The sequence below is a fragment of the Hyla sarda genome, chromosome 5 (genome assembly GCF_029499605.1).
Source record: "Hyla sarda isolate aHylSar1 chromosome 5, aHylSar1.hap1, whole genome shotgun sequence".
NCBI lineage: Eukaryota > Metazoa > Chordata > Amphibia > Anura > Hylidae > Hyla > Hyla sarda.
Genome location: NC_079193.1, coordinates 301,364,341 through 301,388,245, shown reverse-complemented (window position 1 = coordinate 301,388,245; position 23,905 = coordinate 301,364,341). Strand labels below are relative to the sequence as shown.

At 44.3% G+C, this 23,905-nt stretch overlaps 1 long non-coding RNA gene across 1 annotated transcript in view; it reads left to right on the top strand.

Annotated features, from left to right (window-relative positions):
• Nucleotides 1–9,019, top strand: part of LOC130274129 (uncharacterized) — a 132,042-nt gene extending 123,023 nt beyond the window's left edge. The window contains exon 3 of the long non-coding RNA XR_008844255.1: nt 8,821–9,019. This is a non-coding gene — a long non-coding RNA (uncharacterized LOC130274129). The remainder of the gene's footprint in view (nt 1–8,820) is intronic.
• The last annotated feature ends 14,886 nt before the right edge of the window (nt 9,020–23,905 follow it).

Below are 23,905 nucleotides of genomic sequence, written 5' to 3'. Positions count from 1 at the left end.
CAGTATCAGAAAGCTGGGTTTGTGTCCGAGATCTTGGATCTTCCAGCAGGACAATGACCCCAAACATACATAAAAAAGCACCCAGAAATGGATGGCAACAAAGCGCTGGAGAGTTCTAAGTGGTCAAGTCCAGATCTAATTCCCATTGAACACCTGTGGAGAGATCTTAAAATTGCTGTTGGGAAAAGGCACCTTACAATAAGAGAGACCTGGAGCAGTTTGCAAAGGAAGAGTGGTCCAACATTTCGGCCGAGAGGTTTAAGAAGCTTATTGATGGTTATAGGTAGCAACTGATTTCAGTTAATTTTTCTAAAGGGTGTGCAACCAAATATTAAGTTAAGGGTGCCAATAATTTTGTCCAGACCATTTTTGGAGTTTGGTGTGACATTATGTCCAATTTTCTTTTTTTCCTCCTTTTTTGGTTTAGTTCCAATGCACACAAAGGGAATAAACACGTGTATAGCAAAACATGTTACTGCAATCCTCTTCTGTGAGAAATACTTCATTTTCTTGATAAATTTCAGGGTGCCAACATTTACGGCCATGACTATATGTGTTTAAATAAATATGTATATATATATTAAACATATACAGTGGTCCATCAAATTACAATATTCATTGGTTCCAGGACGACCATTGTATGTTGAAACCATTGTATGCTGAGACCAGAACTCTACGGAAACCTGGTAATTGGTTCTGAAGCCACCAAAATGTCATCCAAAAATAGGAAAAAGTGAGGATTAAAGAAGAATAAGTAGATAACTAATATAGATAAAGTCCTTACTTATAATAATAAAAAAGAGCTGCTGGAAGCTGTAAATCACTGTCTATGTAGAGGACAGGAGCTTCTATAGGGTCCTGTACAGTACACACAGTGTCCCAAAAAAGTAAAATGGAGTCTCCCCCACCTGGTGTCCAAAGGAGCAGCTAACTGTGGCACAGGTAAAGAGTAGTACAGAACATGTGGTACCGCCCTGTACTGTAGGGGGCACTACCAGACAGGAATTCAGTGCATACGCTTCAGTAATACGGGTGTTTTACCAATAAAATGCCCATTCTGATTGGTCGGTTCTTCCGGGTATTGACAGGTTTCACAGATCTGGACTGTCTATAGTATTGTATGTTGAGTCTGGTTCAAGTTACAATGGTCCAGAAAAGACCATTGTATGTTGAAAATGTTGTATGTTGAGGCCATTGTAAGTTGAGGGAAACCTGTATAACTTTCATTCATGTTGTATTTTTTATTTATTTATTTGTTTTTTGCTCCAAACTCACTCACTGAGCAGGGCCGACATCACTAAGCAGGGCCGAGGAGCAGGCAATGGTAAACCTTTTGTTATCTGTTTTAACATAACAGAGATGTTACTTTGCACGGTTATCCTACCTGTCATGAGAAGAAGATGACTATTGAGACGTGATGCCTATAGAACAAAAAGTTTCAGAATATTGTTAGGATTAGTGGCCAGAGGGAAATTATATATATATATATATATATATATATATATATATATATATATATATATATATATTTATAGTAAATGAAAAAATAAAAATTAAAAAAAATAAAAAAAAACTAAATTGCTTGGGTTACAAGCAAGTTCAAAAATCTAACACAAATCTGTACAGATGTTTTTAACGCCTACCTGATGCTTTAGAACAGTGGTCTCAAACTGTGGCCCTCCAGATATTGCAAAACTTTAACTCCCAACATACTGGGAGTTGAAGTTTTGCTACATCTGGAGGGCCACAGTTTGAGACTAGTGGTTTAGGACATAATGGCCCAGATTTACTACTGTAAACCCAACCTGTTGTGTCGAGTTGTCTGCTAAATTGTGTCACAATGCACCACAAATTGTGTCTGCATCAGAAATTATGCCCAAAATGTTTAAAACCTGACCAACCTCCATTTTACATAGAAAACCTGAAAAAGAGGCGTGGCCTCCTGGGAAAAGGGTGTGTGGCCATTAGAGATGAGCGAACTTACAGTAAATTCGATTTGTCACGTACTTCTCGGCTTGGCAGTGGATGACTTTTACTGCGTAAATTTGTTCAGCCTTCAGGTGCTCCCGTGGGCTGGAAAAGGTGGATACATTCCTAGGAAAGTGTCTCCTAGGACTGTATCCACCTTTTCCAGCCCACGGGAGCACCTGAAAGCTGAACTAATTTATGCAGGATAAGTCATCAACTGCCGAGCCGAGAAGTTCGCGACGAATCGAATTTACTGTAAGTTCGCTCATCTCTAGTGGCCATCAAAAAGGGGGAGCGTGTTCCAAAATAACATTGTGTTCCAAAATATTTACTAATGTTTCCACAGATAATGTGGTGGATTTAAGCTCTGGAAACCCTACAGCTCAGAGCAATTGTGAAAAAAGCAAATGTAGGGAAAAGTGCAAAACTTAGGGAAACATTAGTAAATACCGTGGAGAAAATACCTGTCAGAAATCAAAACCCACACAGAAACTCCAATCATAGTAAATCAGGGCCATTGTAAACAATAAAAAAAGAATATTGTGGATGTGAACAACAGCGATCTTTCCAGTGTTACAGTAAATCCCTTTAAGGGTGTGTCCCAACGTTGCAGACGTTTTATGGATTTTTTCCATTCAATTTCAATAGAAAAAGCAAAATCCACAGCAAATCTACAACAAATCTACAACAAATCTGTAGCAAGCAGCATGTGTGAACATACCCATAATGTATCATGGTCTGCCCTGGCCACATTAGGTAGATGTCAAGTACCTGTTAGATCCCTCAAAAAAAAATTATTTTATATGTTACTCAGTACCTTATCCTGATTATGTACCATATTTTCTGCCGTATAAGACGACCCCAACTTTACAATTAAAATATAGAGTTTGGGATATATTCACCGTATAAGACTACCCCTCTACCGCGATACGGTACCTTACCATTGTTCCCCCACACTAGGTTGTCAGCATAGTTCCCCCACACTAGGTAGGCAGCATAGCTCCCCCCACATTAGCTTGTCAGCATAGTTACCCCACACTAGGTAGGCAGCATAGCTCCCCCACATTAGGTTGGCAGTATCGTTCCCCCATATTAGGTTATAGTTCCCCCACATTAGGTGGCAGTATAGTTTCCCCGGATTAGGTTGTAGTTCCCCCACATTAGGTTGGCAGTATAGTTCCCCCCACATTAGGCTGGCAGTACAGTTACCTCCACATTAGATTGTAGTTCCCCACATTAGGTTGTAGTTCCCCCACATTAGGTTGGCAGTATAGTTCCCCCCCACATTAGGCTGGCAGTATAGTTCCCCCACATCAGGTTTGCAGTATAGTTTCCCCCACATTAGGGTGTAGTTCCCCCACATTAGGTTGGCAGTATAGTCCCCCCCACATTAGGTTGTAGTTCCCCCACATTAGGTTGGCAGTATAGTTCCCCCACATTAGGTTGTATCCCCCCCACATTAGATTGTATTTCCCCCACATTAGGTTGGCAGTATAGTTTCCCCCACATTAGGTTGTAGTTCCCCCACATTAGGTTGGCAGAATAGTTTCCCCCACATTAGGTTGTAGTCCCCCCACATTAGGTTGGCAGTAGTTTCCCCCACATTAGGTTGTAGTTCCCCCACATTAGGTTGGCAGTATAGTTTCCCCTACATTAGGTTGTAGTTCCCCCACATTAGGTTGGCAGCATAGTTCCCCCACATTAGGTTGGCAGTATAGTTTCCCCCACATTAGATTGTAGTTCCCCCACATTAGGTTAACAGTATAGTTTCCCCCACATTAGGTTGTAGTTCCCCCACATTAGGTTGGCAGTATAGTTTTCCTCACATTAGGTTGTAGTTCCCCCACATTAGGTTGGCAGCATAGTTCCCCCACATTAGGTTGGTAGTATAGTTTCCCCCACATTAGGTTGTAGTTCCCCCATATTAGGTTAACATTATAGTTTCCCCCCACATTAGGTTGTAGTTCCCCCGGATTAGGTAGGCAGTGGACCCCACAGACATACAGCCTTCAGCCATATACAGTGTATGGCTGGAGGCTGTATGTCTGTGTATTGCCCCACTTCAGTGCTCTGACGACCGCTCCTCTGCACTGGGTCGACGATCTACTGCTATGGCCTATAGGCCATAGTGGTAGGTCCCGGGATCGGTGGAGCAGTGGTCGTTGCACCGAAGATGACATGCTGGTAACTTACCATGCCCGCGCGACCTCGCTGCTCCGCTCTGCCGTTGCTATGGGCGCACGCATGAGACGTCAGTGACGTCCCTGCGTGCGCTACCTCCCAGCAGCCCCTGCATTTTTAAAGTCAACGCGGGGCTGCAGAAAGGTAACTGGGACATCCTTGTGTCCCGAAAAGATCTTTCGGGACACAGGGATGTCCCGAATGTGACGGGGGAAGTTAATCTCAGTCGGGACGCCCAGGTATGGATAATGCTTATGCCGGGCATCCCGGCCGACTGCAGCACCCATCGTAAAAGACGACACCCAGTGTATAAGACGTAAAATTCTGTGTTAAAGCAGTGTTCCTGCAGGCTGTGTTCCTCCTGCAGCCTTGTCAATCAGCCATCTCGTGTCCATGACCCTTGGACACCCTCATGCTGCTGTGGGACTCATCAGTGTCCCAGGAGGTATGGGGACCCCTAGTGGTGGGATTTACAAAGGCAGTTTTCTTTAACCCCTTAATCCCTTCCCGCTATTGGACGTATGCATACGTCCAGGCGAACTACACGTTCGCGCAAATGGACGTATGCATACCTCCAAGTGATCTCCTGCTCTGCCGCGGGCAGCGCAGGAGATCGCGGGTGGGACTCAATCACAGCCGGAGTCCCACCGCAGCTGCCGGGGCCGCGATCGCGCCGGTCCCGGCAGCATTAACCCCATAGATGCCGTGATCAGTTCTCCCCCTGCCCATCAACGGCGGCGCCGATCCCCCTTGAAGAGACACCCTCGATCCCCCTTGAAGAGATAGGAGTGAGGTGGCAGGGTTGCCACCCCTCCTATCCCTGCTATTGATCGGCGGAGCGGCCGACCAATAGCAGACTGGGGGCGGGGGGGTTAAAGTTCGGTTCCCCCCGCTATGCCCACCCATCGGTGTCCAGGCACAGTGGGGGAACCGTGTAATAGCGGCGGCGGCAGCGGGGTCACTTACCCGGCGGCGGCTGTGATCATGGTGGCGGTGGAGGTGAGTATGGCGCCGCGTGTCCGGGAGTCTGTTGTCTAGCAACATCTGCAGAGCGACAGTTTGGAGAGTGGTCTCTAAACTGTGGCCCTTCAGATGTTGCAAAACTACAACTCCCACCATGCCTTGACAGCTGTTTGCTGTGTTGGCATGCTGGGAGTTGTAGTTTTGCAAGATTTAGAGGGGTTCAGGCTAGAGATCACTGACAGTGGTCTCTAAACTGTAGCCCTCCAGATGTTACAAAACTACAACTCCCAGCATGCCCAGACAGCAGTTTGCTGTCTTAGCATGCTGAGATTTGTAGTTTTGCAACATCTGGAGGGCCACAGTTTAGAGACCACTGTCAGTGATCTCTAGCCTGAACCCCTCTAAATCTTGCAAAACTACAACTCCCAGCATTCAGGAACCGCAAATGGCTGTCTCAGCATGCTGGGAGTTGTACTTGCGTGCCTCCAGCTGTTGCATAACTACATCTCCCAGCATTCCCTTTGGCAATCATTACATGCTGAGAGTTGTAATTCTGCAACAGCTGAAGGCACACTGGTTGGGAAATACCGAGTTAGGTAATAGGTTCTATTACCTAACTCAGTATTTTCCAACCAGTGTGCCTCCAGCTGTTGCAAAACTACAACTCCCAGCATGCTCGTTCTGTCAGTGCAAGCTGGGAGTTGTAGTTTTGGCCCCCCCTCCCATGTGAATGTACAGGTTACATTCACATTGGCGGCGGATTACAGTGAGTTCCCCGCTTCAAGTTTGAGCTGCAGCCGCAGCTCAAACTCCTAGCGGGAGACTCAGTGTAATCCGCCGTCAGTGTGAATGTAACCTAAAAACACTACACTACACTAACATAAAATAAAGAGTAAAACACTACATATACACACGTACACTGAAATTAAAAAGAAACCCGCAATTTTGCAAATTTTGGAAGGTTTCGTTTTCACACCGTACAATTTACGGTAAAAATGACATGTGTTCTTTATTCTTTGGGTCAATACGATTAAAATGATACCCATGATAATATAGTTTTCTATTACTGTTGTACTTTAAAAAAAATCGCTAACTTTTTAACCAAATTAGTAAGTTTAACCTCTTAAGGACCCATGACGTATGCATACGTCATGAGTCCCGGTCCTGCGATATAACGCGGGGTCACACGGTGACCCCGCATTATATCGCGGCGGGCCCGGCGTCATAGTGAAGCCGGGACCCGCCTCTAATAGCGCGCGGCACTGATCGCTGTGCCGCGCGCTATTAACCCTTTAGCCGCGCGCTCAAAGCTGAGCCGCGCGGCTAAAAACGAAAGTAAAAGTGCCCGGCTAGCTCAGGGAGCTGTTCGGGATCACGGCGGTATAATCGCAGCCTCCCGAACAGCTGTAGCACAGGAGGAGGTCTTCTTACCTTCTCCTGTGCTGTCCGATCGCCGATTGAATGCTTCAAGCCTGAGATCCAGGCTTGAGCATTCAATCGCCGAAAACCCTGATTGATCCATTCCTATGGAGATGGATCAATCAGAGTAAAAGATCAGTATATGCAATGTTATAGCCCCTTATGGGAGCTATAATGTTGCATAAGAAAAGTGTAAAAAAATCATTAACCCTTTCAATTATCCCTTCCCCTAATAAAAGTTTGAATCACCCGGCATTTCCAAAAATAAAAAAAACATTATGTAAATAATAATAAAAATAAACATATCTGGTATCGCCACGTGCGGAAATGTCCGATTTATAAAAATATACCGCTTTTTAAACCGCTCATTCAATGGCATACGCGCAAAAAAATTCCAAAGTCCAAAATAGCGCATTTTTTATCACTTTTTATACCACAAAAAAGTGAATAAAAAGTGATCAAAAAGACTGATCAGAACAAAAATGGTACCGCTAAAAACTTCAGATGACGGCGCAAAAAATGAGTCCTCAAAGCGCCCTGAACACAGAAAAATAAAAAAGTTATAGGGGTCAAAAGATGACCATTTTAAACGTATAAATTTTCCTGCATGTATTCATGATTTTTTTCGGAAGTGATACAAATTCAAACCTATACAAGTAGGATATCATTTTAACCGTATGGACCTACAGAATAAAGATAAGGTATCATTTTTGACAAAAAATGTACTGCGTAAAAATAGAAGCCCCCAAAACTTACAAAATAGTGTTTTTTCATCAATTTTGTCGCACATTGATTTTTTTTCCCGTTTCACCGTAGATTTTTGGGTAAAATGACTAATGTCATTACAAAGTAGAATTAGTGACGCAAAAATTAAGCCATTATATATAATTTTAGGTGAAAATGTTTAAGAGTTATGATTTTTTAAAGTTAAGGAGGAAAAATTGAAAATGAAAAAACGGAAAAAGCCCGGGTCCTTAAGGGGTTAAAATCCCCCTAATTTGAAGACCTATAACTTTTTCATTTTTCCGTATAAGCGGCGGTATGAGGGCTCATTTTTTGCGCCGTAATCTGTACTTTTTATTGGTACCATATTTGCTTATATAAAATTTGTAATACTTTTTTTTATAAATTTTTTTGAGAATAAAATGTAATAAAAAAGCAGCTATTTTGGATTTTTTGGGTTTTTTTTTATGTTCAGTATCATTAACATTTATTTTAATATTTGGGATATTTATGCATGCGGCAATACCAAATATGTATATAAAATATTTTTTGGGGAGGTGAAATAGGGAAAATGGGACAATTTACATTTTTATTGGGGGAGGGGGCTTTTCACATTTTTTTACTTTTATTTTTTACTTTTTTTACTTTTATTTTTACACTTTAATAGTCCCCAAAGGGGACTATTTACAGCAATCATTCAATTGCTAATACTGTTCAGTGCTATGTATAGGACATAGCACTGATCAGCGTTATCGGTCATCTTCCGCTCTGGTCTGCTTGATCGCAGACCAGAGCAGAAGACCCCGGGAGACGGCTGGAGCAAGGTAAGGGGACCTCCGGCCGCCATGCAGGATGATCGGATCGCCGCGGCAGCGCTGCGGGCGATCCGATCATCCATTCAAAGTACCGCGATGCTGCAGATGCCGTGACGTGTATTGATCACGGCATCTGAGGGGTTAATGGCGGACATCCGCGCGATCGTGGCTGTCCGCCATTACGAGCGGGTCCCTGGCTGCTATCAGCAGCCGGGACCTGCCGCGCATGACACGAGCATCGCTCTGATGCTCGTGGTTATGCATAGGATGTAAATGTACGTCCTGGTGCGTTAAGTACCACCTCACCAGGACGTACATTTATATCCTTCATCGTTAAGGGGTTAATAAAATGTAAAAAATATTTTAAAGAAGTATATTAGAAAAACTATTGTTTTGCCGAGATGTACAACATATAAAAAGTTTTTATATCTCACAGTGCCCATTTAAGGCCTATTTACAAAAGGAACACTGACAAACCATTAGTGGTTTGGAAAGTTGTTGGCCCTCATCTGATGGACAGGGAGAAAGAATGCAGCAGACGGTGAAAAGTCAAAGAGCTTGGCTGTGCTCACAATCAATGCCTCTTGTAAATGTTTCTACGTGTGCCATTTATGTTTGCCAATCGCATTATTGTTTACCGATATCAATGATTTCTGCAGTGGAAAAATCGATGGTGACCAACAATAAAACATGTCACTGTTGTTTATGTTTGAACTTCTCCTTAATTTAACCTTGCCAATTATTGTTACAGTCATATGGAAAAGGACAAACGATGATGAATACCAACTGGTTAAAGCATTCCTGTGAGATCCCAGTACTCAGGGGCTGGACCAAGCGATCTGCTGTGAAATGGACTCGTCATCCACAAGCTCTGAGGAGCTTGCATTCTTCTTCCCTTTCCCTGATGCCTCTGTAATTCTCCTGTGAGTTATTAAAATCTCCCTCCTGGCATCATCTATTGAGTGCTTTACAGTCTGTTCTTGGTCTGGACAGTACAGGTATAATACACAGTGATGTCACAGTACAGATATAATACACACAGTGATGTCACAGTACAGGTATAATACACACAGTGATGTCACAGTACAGGGATAATACACACAGTGATGTCACAGTACAGGGATGATACACACAGTGATGTCACAGTACAGATATAATACACACAATGATGTCACAGTACAGGTATAATACACACAGTGATGTCACAGTACAGGTATAATACACACAGTGATGTCACAGTACAGGTATAATACACACAGTGATGTCACAGTACAGGTATAATACACACAGTGATGTCACAGTACAGGGATGATACACACAATGATGTCACAGTACAGGTATAATACACACAGTGATGTCACAGTACAGGTATAATACACACAGTGATGTCACAGTACAGGGATGATACACACAATGATGTCACAGTACAGGTATAATACACACAGTGATGTCACAGTACAGATATAATACACACAGTGATGTCACAGTACAGGTATAATACACACAGTGATGTCACAGTACAGGTATAATACACACAGTGATGTCACAGTACAGGTATAATACACACAGTGATGTCACAGTACATGTATAATACACACAGTGATGTCACAGTACAGGTATAATACACACAGTGATGTCACAGTACAGGGATGATACATGTGCCTGTGCGCAGCACATGAATACTTCATCTTGAGTGACAGAGGGGGAGCAGGGTCGGCCACTGTGAGCACTGTTAATGTTAACCTCACGGTGGTCAGGGCAAGAGCGAGGCCCCCATCAGTACGAGGCCTTAGGCGGTGGTCTAAGTGGCCTTATTCTAGAGCTGCTTCTGGTTATCCATTACAATGTATTACACTACAGGAAAGTTCAGTGTCCATATTGTTTGTTGTGTATGCTCACTGTTACCTATATCTAGTTTGAATATTGAAAATGCACAAGCAAAAATCCAAAAACACTAAGTAAAAACGAACTGCATCTTTAAGTGCAATTTAAATAGGTAACACAAATCTGAAAGTATTTTATGTTGGCATATTATAAAGTGAGAGTGAAACCTAAGCTCCTGTCAGGCCACAGTTCTCTCTTGTCTCTTCACTTCCTACTGGTGTATATATCTTGGTCATAGCCATCTGCACTGTAAAATATTATTTGCATGAGCCAGAGTATAATACCAGCAGAAGCAAAGAGACATATAGGATTAAATGGGCACGATCACTTTTGACATGTCCTAGTGTTTAGACCCCCACTGTTACCTGCAGCACGGCTGAGCACTTCTCTCCCCAGTTTGCTGCATTTCCCATCTCACTGCAGATGACAGTCTTCCTTGTAAGTCTATGGAGTGCGTATCCTGCAGTGACATTGTAGTGACCCGGTGACCTAAGAGGTTGGCCGAGCGCTTCGCCCAGATGTAAGTAATGACTGTTGGGTGAGGGTCTTTAAGACATGGCAAATGTTTTCCAAAGTGACAAGGATGCTTTACCTCATCTAAATACTAAGCTGCTTCTTCATGGACACTGAACTTGGATGCCACACAATACATTTTTATTTTATCTTTATTAAGGTGGCCATAGGCATGATATTTAAAATGCTTAATCCATGAATGAAAACCCCTTACATATAGCCATGGGTGTAAATGTTGGCACCCCTGAAATTTTTCAAAAAAAAGGGGTATTTCTCACAGAAAAGGATTGCAGTAACACGTTTTGCTATGCACATGTTTATTCCTTTTGTTTATATTGGAAGTAAACCAAAAAAGGAAGGAAAAAAAAGCAAATTGGACATAATGTCACAACAAACTCCAAAAATGGGCTGGACAAAATTATTGGCACCCTGTCAAAATTGTGGATAAATAAGATTGTTTCAAGCATGAGATGCTCCTTTAAACTCACCTGGGACAAGTAACAGGTGTGGGCAATACAAAAATCACACCAGAAAGCAGATAAAAGGAGAGAAGTTTACTTAGTCTTTGCATTGCGCCTCTGTGTGCGCCACGCTAAGCATGGACAACAGAAAGAGGAGAAGAGAACTGTCTGAGGACTTGAGAACTAAAATTGTGGAAAATTATCAACAATCTCAAGGTTACAAGTCCATCTCCAGAGATCTAGATTTGCCTTTGTCCACAGTGCGCAACATTATCAAGAAGTTTGCAACCCATGGCACTGTAGCTAATCTCCCTGGGCGTGGACAGAAGATAAAAATTGATGAAAGGTGTCAACACAGGATAGTCCAGATGGTGGATAAGCAGCCCCAAACAAGTTCCAAAGAAATTCAAGCTGTCCTGCAGGTTCAGGGAGCATCAGTGTCAGCGGGAACTATCCGTCGACATTTAAATGAAAGGAAACACTGTGGTAGGAGATCCAGGAGGACCCCACTGCTAACATAGAGACATAAAAAAGCAAGACTACATTTTGCGAAAATGAACTTGAGTAAGCCAAAATCCTTCTGGGAAAATGTCAGATGAGACCAAGATAAAGCTTTTTGGTAAAGCACATCAGGCTTACAAAGGAAAGAACACAGTACCTACAGTGAAATATGGTGGAGGTTCAATGATGTTTTGGGGTTGTTTTGCTGCCTCTGGCACTGGGTGCCTTGAATGTGTGCAAGGCATCATGAAATCTGAGGATTACCAATGGATTTTGGGTCACTCTGTACAGCCCAGTGTCAGAAAGCTGGGTTTACGTCCGAGATCTTGGGTCTTACAGCAGAACAATGACCCACGTCAAAAAGCACCCAGAAATAAATGGCAACAAAGCACGGGAGAGTTCCGAAGTGGCCAGCAATGAGTCCAGATCTAAATCCCATTAAACACCTGTGGAGAGATCTTAAAATTCCTGTTGGGAAAAGGCACCTTCCAATAATAGAGACCTGGAGCAGTTTGCAAAGGAAGAGTGGTCCAACATTCCGGCTGAGAGGTGTAAGAAGCTTATTGATGGTTATAGGAAGTGACTGATTTCAGTTATTTTTTTTCCAAAGAGTGTGAAACCAAATATAAAGTTAAGGGTGCCAATCATTTTGTCCAGCCCATTTTTGGAGTTTGGTGTGACATTATGTCCAATTTGCTTTTTTTCCTCCCTTTTTTGGTTTAGTTCCAATACACACAAAGGGGGAGATTTATCAAAACCTGTCCAGAGGAAAAGTTGCCCAGTTGCCCATAGCAACCTATCAGCTCGCTTCTTTCATTTTTAACAAGGCCTCTGCAAAATGAAAGCAGCAACTGCTTATTTGATGCCTTAATAGTGTTTCAGGCTCGTGCAATATGTGCCTTTGGCACAACTATTGGCAAATGTATGTAAGCTATTAATCTCACGCTATTAATTTGATATATATGCACGTTTGCAAATTATCCTATATGTATTACTTGTTGGAATTTACTGTCCACTGTTATTTCTAGTCCATTATAACTTATTTATGGTAATGTATCATTGAAAGTCTTGTGTGGCAGTTATATTTGCAATGTTACATGGATTATATTCTACTCAGTGTTCTCCCACTGCTTGATTTTAATCTTGTCTGATTGTCAGATGTTTTTTTTTTTTTTTTTTTGGGGGGGGGGGGGGGTTTGTCAATTTTTGTTACTATTTGTGTAATAACATTTATTTTGATACATTTTTGGACATTTTTTGTGTGACATTTTTTGTAGTTATAAGGGTGGGATTTTTTGTAGGTTTAACTTGTTTTAGTCTGCAAGTATGGAAATACAAAACAGATCAGTAGAAGAACATTGTGGAGGAAGAGATTCAAAGAAAGGTCCCTGAATTCCTTTACTGTTCATTCTGTGGTAGATTTAGATGCAGTTCTAGTCTGCTTCATAGACTCAGCAATACTCTCATATATATAATTTCTAGGTTAGATGTGTGCAGATTTAATGACCTTTATGCACAGAGAGGCATTGTGTGACTTTTGTACTACACATTTATGGTTGACATCATTTGACTTATACATAGAACAGAATAAAGTCAATGACCTTTTTCTTTAAGAAGGTATTGGTACAGTACTAAACATCAAACTGCCAAATAAAGTCAAACTGGCAATGAGTGATCTTTGAGATAAAGGAAAATATCTAAGTGTGGAAAACTGCTCAAATGCATGTAATGTATATAATAAACCATACAACAGAGACCTTTTGAGTCTAGAAAATAAACATGTAAAATGTTATAGATATGCACGTATATTAAAGGTAAGCATCTGATTTATATTGAAGAGTTATCTGGGGACAACTTTTTTTTATGTTTGGCTGAAGAAAAAAAAAATCATACTCACCTGCCCCTGTCTTCCACTGTTCCTGGTTTGATGTAATTGGGTCCTTAATCATTCCTGCTAACACCTGCTTTTGAGATGACTTGTCTTAGCAGGAACTGTCCAATCATTGGTCTATGAGCCGACCGGAATGAACCGCAGCCTCCGGTCGGCTGCTTTTTCGGCCGTATGCGGTTTCCCGACCGCAAGCAAAAACGTGGTCGACCACGTGTTTGCTTGCGGTTGGGAAACCGCATACGGCCGAAAATGCAGCCGGCCGGAGGCTGCGGTTCACTCCGGTCGGCTCATAGACCAATGATTGGACAGTTCCTGCTAAGACAAGTCATTTCAAAAGCAGGTGTTAGCAGGAATGATTAAGGACCCAATTACATCAAACCAGGAACAGTGGAAGACAGGGGCAGGTGAGTATGATTTTTTTTTTCTTCAGCCAAACATAAAAAAAGTCATAGACATACATTAACTACGGTTCCCGAATACGGCTGAGTGCGGGCGCTGTGATTAAGCCCCGCCCACCCATCCTCCCAGCCGTATACGGGAACCGTAGTTACAAACCGTAGTGTGAACCCAGCCAAAGAGATTATTATTATTTTTTTTTAATCCCCAGCCATATACAAAAAAATGACTGTACTGGACAACCCCTTTCAAATGTCAACCTTGGTCAGAATGTGGGGCTTATCTGATTCCCAGTCTGTTTTAAAGAGAGCACATGGTCACTGTGATGCTATTACTTTAAGAGGAATTTAAAACTCACCTAGTGATGTTTCAATAGCCTAAAGCAGTGATGGCGAACCTATGGCATGCGTGTCACCGGTGGCACGCTGAGCCCCCTCTGTGAACACGCGGCAATAGTTCGCCATCAATACCGACTGGCCATCGGGCAGGCCGGGCATATGCCCGGTTGGCAGGGCCGTCCAGTGGGCCATCTGTCTTGGCGGAATGTTTAAAAATGCATTTATTTTTTTTAATTTGCGGCTCCAGCCGCTCTATCCCCCTTCCTCCGGCTGCTCTATCCCCCCTCCTCTGGCCGCTCTATCCCCCTTCCTTCGGCCGCTCTATCTCCCTTCCTCCGGCCACTCTTACCTCCCTTCCTCCGGCCGCTCTATCCCCCCTTCCTCCGGCCACTCCATCCCCCCTTCTTCTGGCCGCTCTATCCCCCCTTCCTCCGGCCGCTCTTTCCCTCTTCCTCCGGGCTGCTCCTCCCCTCCTTCACTGGCCGTGCACACTGCTGCGCTATCGGCACACTGCGCACATCTGCTTCCACCTCCTGAGAGGATCCTATCCTCAACTCCTGGCACCGAGAGTCCATTCCTCAGCGTGAGCAGCATTCCAAAGTGTGCAGCAGATGGGAGTGAACGCGCCCGGCCTCTGACGCCAACATGGCTGCTGCAGGTGAGAAAAGTGCACAGACCGAGGACGGGAGGGGGGGTGGTATGTATGTATGGTGTGTATTATGTATGTATTTATTATGTATGTATGATTTGTGTATGTATGATGTATTTATGTATGATGTGTGCATGTATATATTATGAATTTGTGTATGTATTATGTATGATGTGCATATGTATATATTATGTATGTATGTTGTATGTATGTATTAAATATGTATGATGTTTGTATTTATGCAGTATGTATGATGTGTGTGTATATATATATATATATATATATATATATGTGTGTGTGTTATGTATGTATGCTATGTATGTATGATGTGTGTATATATATATATATATATATATATATATATATATGTATGTGTGTGTGTGTGTGTTATGTATGTATGCTATATATGTATGATGTGTGTGTATGTATGTATGACGTATGTATATATGTATGATGAATCAGAACAAAAGAAAAAAGAAAGTTTCCTCCAGCTCTTCCAAGGATAATGGTGCTTGTAGTATTAAAACATCAAACCTTTAATCTGTATGCAGTAAAAATAGAAAAAGGTGACATCATAAAAGAAAAGTGAAACTCCAGTGCATTTCGAGCTACATGTAGCCATGATTAAGAGCTACATTTAGCTCAAAATGTTTTGGCGTTTCGCTTCTCTTTTATGATTGATGTCCACCTTTTTCTATTTTTAATGCATACAGATTAAAGGTTTGATGTTTTTAAACTACAAGCACCTTGAAAGAGGCAACTTTTCTTTTTCCGGTAGCTGAAATAGCATTTTTTTAAAATGTATTATGTGTGTATTTTATATGATGTATGTATGTGATGTCACTTTGAGGGAAAAAAAGTTGGCGTGCATTACGGTTTGGGCACTCGGGCTCAAAAAGGTTCGTCCTCACTGGCCTAGAGGAAGTCTTATACTGTCACAAGAAAGCAAGAAAGATATTTTTTGTGGGATATTATACAAATTTAAAAGGGAACCTATCAGGTGTTTTTTTTTTTGCTGCCTGTACTATGGGCAGTAGAAAACAGGCACAGGTACTGTTACGCCGAGCGCTCCGGGTCCCTGCTCCTCCCCGGAGCGCTCGCGGCGTTCCTCTCTCTGCAGCGCCCCGGTCAGACCCGCTGACCGGGAGCGCTGCACTGACACTGCCGGCGGGGATGCGATTCGCATAGCGGAACGCGCCCGCTCGCGAATCGCATCCCAAGTCTCTCACCTGTCACGGTCCCCGGCTGTCTCGTCCTGGCGCGCGCGGCTCCGCTCCTTAGGGCGCGCGCGCCCCAGCTCTCTAAGATTTAAAGGGCCAGTGCACCAATGATTGGTGCCTGGCCCAATCTGTCTAATTAGCCTCCACCTGCTCCCTGTCTATTTAACCTCAGTTCCTCTTCACTTCCTTGCCGGATCTTGTTGCCTTTGTGCCAGAGAAAGCGTTACAGTGTTTGCCTTACCAGTGTACCTGACCTCTTGCTATTGCTATTGACTACGAACCTTGCCGCCTGCCCCGACCTTCTGCTACGTCTGACCTTGCCTCTGCCTAGTCCTTCTGTCCCACGCCTTCTCAGCAGTCAGCGAGGTTGAGCCGTTGCCGGTGGATACGACCTGGTTGCTACCGCCGCAGCAAGACCATCCCGCTTTGCGGCAGGCTTTGGTGAATACCAGTAGCAACCCTAGAACCGGTCCACCGACACGGTCCACGCCAATCACTCGCTGACACAGAGGATCCACATCCAGCCTGCCGAATCCTAACAGTAGATCCGGCCATGGATCCCGCTGAGGTCCCGCTGCCAGTTGTCGCTGACCTCACCACGGTGGTCGCCCAGCAGTCTCAACAAATAGAGCTACTTGGACAACAGTTCGCCCAACAAGGACAGCAGCTGTCACAGTTGACCGCCATGCTACAGCAACTTCTGCCACAGCTACAGCAGCAACCATCTCCTCCGCCAGCTCCTGCACCTCCTCCTAAGCGAGTGCCCGCTCCTGGCCTCCGCTTGTCCCTGCCGAACAAATTTGATGGGGACTCTAGACTTTGCCGTGGTTTCCTGTCACAATGTTCCCTACATTTGGAGATGTTGTCGGACCAATTTCCTACAGAACGGTCGAAGGTGGCTTTCGTGGTCAGTCTCCTGTCTGGGAAGGCCCTGTCATGGGCCACACCGCTCTGGGACCGCAATGATCCTGTCACTGCCACTGTACAGTCCTACTTCGCAGAGGTTCGTAGTGTCTTCGAGGAACCAGCCCGAGCTTCTTCTGCCGAAACAGCCTTGCTGAACCTGGTCCAGGGAAATTCTTCTGTAGGCGAATACGCCATCCATTTCCGTACCCTCGCCTCTGAATTATCTTGGAACAGCGAGGCCCTCTGCGCGACCTTTAAAAAAGGCCTATCCAGTAACATCAAAGATGTGCTGGCCGCATGAGAAATTCCTGCCAACCTGCATGAACTTATCCATTTGGCCACCCGCATTGACATGCGTTTTTCTGAAAGACACCAGGAGCTCCGCCAGGAAAAAGACCTTGATCTCTGGGCACCTCTCTCACAGTATCCTTTGCAATCTACCCCTGTGCCTCCCGCCGAGGAGGCTATGCAAGTGGATCGGTCTCGCCTGACCCATGAAGAGAGGACGCGCCGCAGAGATAAAAATTTATGTCTGTACTGCGCTAGTACCGAACATTTCTTGGTGGATTGCCCTATTCGTCCTCCACGTCTGGGTAACGCACGCACGCTCCCAGCTCACGTGGGAGTGGCGTCTCTTGGTCTGAAGTGTGCTTCTCCACGTCTCACTGTGCCCGTACGGATTTCTCCTTCTGCCAACTCCTCCTTCTCAGCTGTGGCCTTCTTGGACTCTGGTTCTGCGGTAAATTTTATTTTGGCCTCTTTTGTTAATAAGTTCAACATCCCTGTGACCCGTCTCGTCAAGCCGCTCTACATTTCCTCGGTCAACGGAGTTAAATTGGACTGCACCGTGCGTTTCCGCACAGAACCCCTGCTCATGAGCATTGGACTGCATCACGAAAAAATTGAATTTTTTGTTTTGCCCAACTGCACCTCTGAAGTCCTCCTCGGTCTGCCATGGCTCCAACGCCACTCTCCTACCCTTGACTGGACCACTGGGGAAATCAAGTGCTGGGGTACTTCTTGCCACAAAAAATGCCTCACGTCTGCTCCCAGTCCCATCAGGCAAGCCTCAGTGCCTCCTCCTACACCTGGTCTACCCAAGGCCTATCAAGACTATGCTTTGCCTCCTCATAGCCCCCTCCTGGTAACACTCTGCCCTGTACCAAGCTTCACCCTCTGCCCCCCTCCCCATTCCCATTCCTTCTGAACTGCCTGCCGTTGATGACCATACCCAGGACTTCACTGTCCTCCAGAACGAGACTCTACAATCGCTCCCAATGTCCTCGTCCCATGCGGAGCGACATCCGGACAAAAAGAGGGGGAGACCTAGGGGGGGGGGTACTGTTATGCCGAGCGCTCCGGGTCCCTGCTCCTCCCCGGAGCGCTCGCGGCGTTCCTCTCTCTGCAGCGCCCCGGTCAGACCCGCTGACCGGGAGCGCTGCAGTGACACTGCCGGCGGTGGTGTGATTCGCATAGCGGGACGCGCCTGTTCGCGAATCGCATCCCAAGTCTCTCACCTGTCCCGGTCCCCGGCTGTCTCATCCTTGCGCGTGCGCGGCTCCGCTCCTTAGGGCGCGCGCGTGCCAACTCTCTAAGATTTAAAGGGCCAGTGCACCAATGATTGGTGCCTGGCCCAATCTGTCTAATTAGCCTCCACCTGCTCCCTGTCTATTTAACCTCACTTCCCCTTCACTTCCTTGCCGGATCTTGTTGCCTTTGTGCCAGAGAAAGCGTTACAGTGTTTGCCTTACCAGTGTACCTGACCTCTTGCTATTGCTATTGACTACGAACCTTGCCGCTTGCCCCGACCTTCTGCTACGTCTGACCTTGCCTCTGCCTAGTCCTTCTGTCCCACGCCTTCTCAGCAGTCAGCGAGGTTGAGCCATTGCCGGTGGATACGACCTGGTTGCTACCGCTGCAGCAAGACCATCCCGCTTTGCGGCGGGCTCTAGTTAATACCAGTAGCAACCCTAGAACCGGTCCACCGACACGCTCCACGCCAATCCCTCGCTGACACAGAGGATCCACATCCAGCCTGCCGAATCCTAACAGGTACCATAGCTACAATGCACTATGATTAAAACCATAAGCCAGGGACTTGGTATAAAGTCAAGTAAGCGGCACTCCACTGCTGCTCCCCATTTTGCTGGCCTTGATTGACAGGTCTCTCTCTATATCAATACAGGGAAATATCTGTATCATGAGTCCTAAGCTGTCCCTAAAACCACTCTCCCGGCCTACTTGCCCATCCACCCTTAACGATGGATCGACAACTGGGTGCCGATCCCTTCCTGCGCTAAAATGCATGGGCATAAGAGTCCAACAAGACAAGCCAAACTGTACATGTCGGGAAACAAATCAGGAACATATCAGGAATACTACAAAGCTACAAACAGATAAACAAGGCAGGATATAGCATACTAACAAACAGTTCAAGAACCAGGATCAAGATTAACGGCAGATGTGATAATATGAACAAGACTAGATATGAAGATAAGTATACAGCAGACAAAACCAGGAGATGCAGGGGATGAACAGGTTAACTGAATGTGTGGTGTCCCAGCACCAATGGCTGTCCTGTGGCTTCGGACTGCTTCAGGCAGGGTTGCAGCACAAGGTGTTGGGTCTGCCAAAGGACTTTCAATTGTTATCTGTATATATGTTATACATGTGTTACTGTACCCTTAAGAGAGGAGCTGTGTAAACAACACGTGACCCTGCCTGCCAATGGGAACCCCTACATTCTTGCCCCAGATTAAGCTGAGCCACAGTGTGGTAAAGGTGTAAGGTGTGTTGTGTGCTCTAAGGGAAGGTCTAGCTCAAATCTACTTCATCTGGTTATTCTGCAAGGATCACCAATACAGGGAAATATCTGTATCATGAGTCCTAAGCTGTCCCTAAAACCACTCTCCCGGCCTACTTGCCCATCCACCCTAAACGATGGATTGACAACTGGGTGCCGGTCCCTTCCTGCGCTAAAATGCATGGGCATAAGAGTCCAACAAAACAAGCCAAACTGTACATGTCGGGAAACAAATCAGGAACATATCAGGAATACTACAAAGCTACAAACAGATAAACAAGACAGGATATAGCATACTAACAAACAGTTCAAGAACCAGGATCAAGATTAAGGTGTGTTGTGTGCTCTGAGGGAAGGCCTAGCTCAAATCTACTTCATCTGGTTATTCTGCAAGGATCCCCAATACAGGGAAATATCTGTATCATGAGTCCTAAGCTGGCGGACAAGGCTAGAATACCTTGACAGAACCCTACCTGCCAGGATTTATCTACCCGTCTTACAAGTCAGTATTAATCAGTTTTGTGAAAGCACCACAAGTCCCAGCAAGGCAACAGGGCTTCCAAGGGGTTACGCTGCATCCTCTCACCCCATACCAAACTGTCTGTGCCATACCATCTGCACCCTGCTCAGTAAAGACAATTATCCTTAACCAGACATTGGTGTGTTCATTTACTCCCTGTGTCTGGCCCAGGAGAAGCTGCCTCCAACCTCAGACCATGTATAGGATAATGGTGCCCTGGCATCACAAAGTGATAATGTATTTCTTATAACACTGTGGCTACTACAAATGTCAAAACACTAAACGGGTCAAGAAATAAAGAGCACTGTTCACACTGGACTCCGAACAAGGAACACTCTGGACACCCCACTCCAATCTTGGAGGGACATCAATACTAAAGCAAAATAGGCTCCTAGATAGTGGGCAGATCAGAATGTTAGCCTATGAGGAAACAAAAATCCTAAATACAAGCAAACACTGGTACAGACACAAGACTAACTCACTCCTAGATAGAGGGACTAGCACAAGGCTCAAAACAGGATACCATCCTAAGAGATCCAGGATCAAACAAGGTCAAAACAGGACTAACAAACGCACAGTGTGAACTCTGACTAGGCAACACAATCCAGAATGAACAATACAAGAAGACTATAACCCGACAAAGATACTAAAACAAGGCAAACTAAAATCTAGATATCAAACAAGTCAGATAACCATGGTTAAAACTCAACAAATGTGCTTAGACAGACATAGTGAACATAATGCAAACATGGTAACAGAGTAACAGGTGTAATTACCAGCACTTGGATTAGCTGAAGTGGGCTTATATCCACTGCCAGTGCGGAAGTCAGGAAAGTTAACTCTTTCCATCCCAGGGAGAATTAACACAGAAACTGTTCAGACATAAACAATGTCTGAACAGGACCAAAAGCAGAAAAAACTAAACACAAATAAACTGAGATTACAATCTGCTACTCAAGCTGAGCGGGATGGGGAGCATTGCAGGGAGACACATCTCCTTAAAGGGGTACTCTGCTGGAAAACTTTTTTTTTTAAATCAACTGGTGCTAGAAAGTTAAACAGATTTGTTAATTACTTCTATTTAAAAATATTCATCCTTCCAGTACTTATCAGCTGCTATTGCTCCACAGGAATTTATTTTCTTTTTGGATTTCTTTCTGCTGACACCTCTGTCCATTTTAGGAACTGTCCAGAGTAGGAGAAAATCCCCATAGCAAACCTCTCCTGCTCTGGACAGTTCCTGACAGGGACAGAGGTGTCAGCAGAGAGCACAGGGGTCAGACAGAAAATAATTTCCAAAAGAAAAAAAAACTTCCTGTGAAGCATACAACGGATGACAACTACTGGAAGGATAATGATTTTTAAATAGAAGTTATTTAAAAATCTGTTTAACTTTCTAGCACCAGTTAATTTAAAGAATTTTTTTCCCAACGGAGTACCCCTTTAACTGCATAACTGGTTTCTGGTTCATTGTTATAACTATTGTTTCTCCAAAACGCTGCCTGGTTTCTGCGTAGATCATCTGAGTGCATTGTAGTGAGGAGGTCCATGCCTGTTTCCTACTGCCCTGTGGTACAGGCAGTATGAATCTGTTGACTGTTAAAGCTCCAGATAGGTGAGGGTGTATTTTTTTATGGGAAAGTACGTAAACGTGTTAAAAGGCCTAAAATTTTGCATTGGATAAAAAAAAGTGTCAGTGTGTGGTTGTTAGAGACCCTCTTACACAGTTCCTAAGGAATGCAATTTATAGTAAATAAAATGTATATTTTTTTCTCTACCTTTTGAAATGGATATGAGCCTCACATTTTGAGTTACTAATGTGGTGCCTTGAGGGGGGGGGGGGTGTATGGCAGTTGGGGTGTTGCTATGCGGTATATCAAGGGCGTAATTAACTCTTGTCAGTCGTGACGCCAGGGTGAGGGTTAACACTGAATAGCTGGGCCTATCGCCACCCTTCCCAGAAGCGATAGGGAGATGTAGAATAACGGAATGTCCACAACCAGAGCTTTGCTGAAAACTTTCGGAAACTTTACTGAAGATTTTCTGTAACATGGGATAACAGGAACAGTCCTTATAACAAAGTCTATATACAGCTTAGCAGAGATTGACGTATGGTTGGGACTTCTGTAAGTTCTTTAACTTAGTAGGATTTTGTAAGCACAGATCTGCTGGATTTAGGGGTTTGTTTAGGTCCAGTGATCCTGCAAGCATTTGCGGGGAAGTTGTAAGAACTCACTGTTTTATTCAGGCCGAGGCCGGCAGGCTTTGGCCCAGTAGTTGCCGATGACAGCCGCGCAGATCTTTTCTCATCAGCAGCCCATGAGGAAAGAGAAAGATTATTGGATGCAGCTCCCTTATATGGGCAGGGGCTGGCCGTTTGTTTTAGGATTTGTCCATACCATCTGTCATTCACCGTTACAAAGTGTTATTAGTAATCACATGACCCATGAACCACCAAAGGTCCTTTTACCTACCATAGAGTTCTGAAGCCCCGTCACATGACCCGAAGGCCCTGTGATGCTATGCAGGTAATAACATATTATATACAGTATTTACACACTTAATTTAACACCATATTAACTAGATGAGGGGTGACTAGGGGATGACTAGGGAAGCAGACCCCAACTAACACAAAGATATCTTAGTCAGACACAGTCTAGAGACGAGTTTAAAACTGCACTAATGGGTGTGGACATGTGTAGGCTGGAGGCTCCATATCCCCAGTACGAATCAGTCCATATAATGAAAACAGATATATCCAAAATTGAGCAAACTTGCATTTATATAGAATTTCAAATTATTCCATCATTTGCAGTATAGCAAGTAACATATTCACCCAAGTGCACATGTCAGAGTCCTATTACTATAGGCTGGAAATTCCCGATTTCCTTCACTCCATTAGGAACCTTTGTATTTTCAGCCTATTCACTCCACAACCACTGTGGAGGAAAGACTCACACCTACGTTTGTAGCGACGTTTCAAGGGCCTCCGCCCCCTTTGTCAAGTCTTCAGGTGCAAATCTATCAGCACATTGAATACATCTAAACTCTCACGAGGCTTTATGTCTGTAATTAAAATAATACAAAAGTCAAAGTAAAAGATACGATGTAATCATAGAAAAATACATTCCAACTGCACATTTCTTTGATCCCAAGCAGTTGCTATGCGTTCAGCCTCTGAATCCAAAAGACCTCCCACTGGAGGAGCTGTTTTTTTTTGCCTGTTCGCTATTAGTACCTTCCACTTCTTTCAAGACCATCCACTAGGGATGAGCGAAGTTACAGTGATTCGATTCGTCACAAACTTCTCAGCTCGACAGTTGCTGACTTGCATTGAGTTGCATAAATTAATTCAGCCTTCAGGTGCTCCGGTGGGCTGGAAAAGTTGGATATAGTCCTAGGAAAGAGAGTTTTTCTGGACTGTATCCACCCACTGGAGCACCTGAAAGCTGAACTAATTTATGCAGGCTAAAGTCAGCAACCACCGAGCCGAGAAGTTTGTGACGAATCCCTAACTTGACGAGTCGCTAACTTGGTGGTTATTGTCACAAATATGTCTCGCTAGACTAGTCTCACCATACTTATCCTCTATATCCTGTACTTTTCCTTCAAACTTTCTCCTTACATAATTCCTTATTGCACTTTTTTGCTCATTTAGCCTCACTTTGATAGATCTTGACGTCTGCTCTATATACACTTTGCCACAAGATATACCACTTGTTTTGTATCACATGTATACCAACCTTTGACCGGG